We start from the raw sequence: 4,112 nt of genomic DNA, 5'->3' as shown, positions 1-4,112 counted from the left end.
CTTCGAGTATCCACGTAAATGACAGAATCGTTGAGAACATAGAATCGATGAGGAAAACTTACTACTTGAATATTTTGATACCGCTCTAAAATTCGTATATGAAAACATAAAAACACGATGTTCGCTGAAAAATAGTTAACCCTCTAAATATTTTGGAAAGGAAATTGATAACTTGAGCCAAAATAATGAACGATCGACTCAATTCGAGTGATCGGAGCGTCAAGTCGAAATTCATACTCACTAAAGTGAATTATTTTATGGGAACTATGATTGGACGTAATAATACGATTTTGGCTCGAGTGCGGAACGAGGCGTTCGATCGTAAAAACAATAAATATAAATGCAAGTTGACAAAGTTGACGTCAAACTTTTGTACGGCAGTACATGACGTCGTACGTAGCTAACACAGCGTTGAGTAAACTGGGAGTCTGCATCCTCATCTTGATGCCTCGGCATCCCTCGCTGAGATAATGGTGTGTTAGCAAAGGGTAGAGAATAGTAAAAGAGCTTTGCACGAGATTGGTGCAGAAACCGGGAGTTTCGGAGGGGCACGAAAGGCGAGGAGGGAGCTTGTTTGCGATTTGGGATTCACAATTTCGGGAGCGCGTGTGCCGGAGGGCGAGGATCCACGTTGCGGAGGGTTGACAAAAGCAGAGAAGAGAAAAAGGGGGTGGAACCGAGATGGGAAATGAGAGGATGAGCAACAGGGAAACTCATCCTCGAGGAAGGCAGGACCAGGGAGGCTTTCACGAAAACACACAGGAATGCCAGGGCCTTCTACAGCCTCGAGTTCACGAGACATGGCGGATTTTCGTTGCGTCATTGTTTCACCGAACTTTGTGAAAAAATTCTCTCAGGTTTCTCATTCCAAAAAATTCCAGCAATCTCGTCCAATGTCGAATCAATTTTCAAAATGATTTCTCGAGAAGTATTTATCTCAACTCACGAAACGAATATCGTATTTCTTGATCGCTTCAATACCCTTCAATTTCGTTTTCAGATAAATTAAATCGAGAGTTGAAAAATAGAAATAGAAAAAATGAAAAAGAAAAAAATAGAATGAGAATTGTGTAGGAAAAGCTTCTGCTTCTGCCAATTTTCCAACTTCTATCATTAATACCTCTTTTAAGCATTCGGTAACCCTTTATTTTTAGCGTCGCTATGAATTCCTTAAATATTGTTCTATCTGTGAGACATTTTGTATCAGGAATTAAGAAATATTCAGTATGTGAATTATTGAATAGAAATATGGAGATGACGGAGTCTCCGTAAGCTCCCGTATGAATTTTAGAATTCTTGAAGATTTAATTCTTCAATAAATGTTCGATAACCTGACCTGAAATTTCGCCAAACTATTCGCATTCACTTTTACTTTACTGTAAATGAAAATCAGTTGTTTGTAGAAAGTTCGGGTTCGTGAAAAGAATGCCTTAAATCATGGAGTTCGTATGAGAAAAAGAAAAAATATGAGAAGTTGGTCCCTAACGTGGAGCAGATTAATTTCTGTTTCAAATATTTTTAATGTAATGGCGGAAAATTCCTCTTTTTTTATCGATATTTCACTTATCTTCGAGGTCTTTTGTTTTAGACTGTTCTTTGATTTTAGATAAAGGAAATAGAGTAAAAATAAATGGCAAGCGCACGCTGCAATTTTCACTTCTCTTTGGACCGAGAGATATTTCTCTTGGATTTTGCACAATAGTAAGTTTGTCTTTTTTGTTCTCGAGGTCTGTTTCTCTTTTAGTTTGTCTCCGTGTGTCATACTTTTCTTTGATTTTTGTCTCTCTACCCTCAATTCTCTCACGTTTTTTCCTCGTATTTACGTGTCCCTTTCTCATCTCAATTCTTCGCTTCCCTGCTTTTCTTTGCACAGGGTGTGTTGAGCTTTTTCTCTGTACTTGTATCAGCTTAGAGACGTTGTCGATCGTGAAGAGGGATTTTTGTCGCGGGGAGAAGAGTCCTGGAGAGAGAGAGAGAGAGAAAAGGTGAGAGTGAGACGGCTCAAGGGAGGATAGAGAAAAAGTCGGCGCTAACCTCGCGGGGTTGAGGGAGTAGATCCACGCAGGCAGAAGAATGAAATGATCGAGTTATGCCTGATTGCCGCTTGTTGTTCCAGCTCGATAAACCGGACTCGGTGTACGCCGTTTGGATCCCCGCAGCATCACACAACGACAGAGAAACCATCCATGGGACGCAACGAGAATTCGTTGCTCTCCCCCAATTTTACGAATACTGCCAAGTCGGCCCGTTTCGTTCCCTCTGTATATCCTTCCTTTCTCTTCGCTTTCTCGCTCTTTCCCATTCTTTTTTTTTACTCGACGTCTTCTCGCTTCTCATCGAATTCGCTAAATTTTATTCCGTCCCATAGTCTCATTTTATTATTTATGAAATCCTCTATTCGAGCTAATATTCGATGAGCTTAAGGGGCCATACGAAAACTTCCATATTTTCATGATTTTTATACCAGAATGAAAGGAATTAAAAAATCAGCGAAGGGACAGCGGCTCGAAGCTGCGGACGGAAATAAAATTTCAAGTTCTGACGAAATTTTTTTTATTCCCTTCGCTCCCTTCGAGTGAAGCGATAAATAAATAATATTGACAAGGACAATCGTGTACCTTGCGGAAGTAATTAATGAAAAAATAATAGCATTGAATAAATAATTGCCGCAAGGACGATTATCCTTTGCTCGATCTTCGATCTCCGGCAGATACTCTCTCGAAGCGTCAAAAGTAATTAAACGCGTGCGAACGAATAATAAAGTGTCATGCGCGCCCGCATCGAACGTGGGATATGAATTTTCAAGTTTCATTTTCACTCGCTAATTTGATTGCTTGAATCTCTTTGACAATGTGGGCACGAGGATTTTTTGAGGGAGGATCGATCGATTGAATTTACAGAAAATACTTCACAGCTTTTCTTCGAAAAAAGACCAAATACATTTCGGTGATTAAAACGTTTTTTGTTTTTATTTTTCATTTTTGGATTTAGCCCTCTTTCATAAAGATTTTGCGACCTTTGGCAGGCGATCGATCGCCGTTAACAATATTTAAGCGTGAATTCGATGCGATACGAATAAGGAATGAATGGGAATGAAAAAAAAGATAAAAGTGCGAGAAGTGCCGCATGGATGTGCGAGAACGGTCTCCCGGGCCAATCATCCGTGCTGACACAACAATTTTTATTCAAGCTCCACTTGCACGTCTTTCTTCTCGTGGTCGCTCACACTTCTTTCGTAACACTTCTTAGGATTTGTTAAACGTCCTTTTTTTAGGGAAATTAACCGCTCAATTAGAGTGGACAGGAGCGTTACTTCGGCATCGCAAAGAAGGATTAATCGTAGTACGACACGAAACAACCTATTTTACGTAAGTTTCTAATTAATTTTTTCTCCTTCACAGCTATTAATGAAATGTGTGTAAATTCTTATGAAACCTCCGACTCATTGCTGGATTCTTATTCGTAAATATTACAACGGAGGTCATCAATCATATTCGGAGAAAAAAAAACTTCAGAACGTATTTAAGTCCTGCATCGTTCAACGCAGTCGGTTCCCATCGTTCGTTTTTATGGCTCGAGCTTTCAAAAATATGTGCTCCCCTCAAAACATTCGTTTTAAACATGCGCAATTTCGTCAGAAAAATCTATGATGCTTTTGAATGCCCAAATCTGCCAAGTTTCAAGCATTTTTTGCAAAAAAAACTCACTCCATGCCTCAATTTTAAGGGGGCCCTGCTTTAAAAAGTCAAAAAAGTCGATTGTTTTCGGGAATGTTTTTGAGATGGACGGAAATAACTCAGCATAGCGAACGTTTTTGGTATATAGTTTCAAGAATATTATTAATTTTCATATATTTTCCTCCCAAATCTATAAAAACCCAAAAAAATGTACAGCACGTTGAAGCTATATTCTTATTTTTTAGAAACGTTTTTTTTCAAACTCTCTAAAAATATAGAATTTCGCAATTTTTTCGGGTTTTTATAGGTTCGAATGGAAGGGAAATATATGAAAATAGAAAAAATATTTGGAATTTTCGTTTCACACAATAATTACGATCTCCACATTTTACATAGCTGAGAAATTTCGGCAATCAGATCCTGCTCATAAACCAT

This window comes from Venturia canescens, chromosome 6 (genome assembly GCF_019457755.1).
Source record: "Venturia canescens isolate UGA chromosome 6, ASM1945775v1, whole genome shotgun sequence".
NCBI lineage: Eukaryota > Metazoa > Arthropoda > Insecta > Hymenoptera > Ichneumonidae > Venturia > Venturia canescens.
This window is presented reverse-complemented; position numbering follows the sequence as displayed.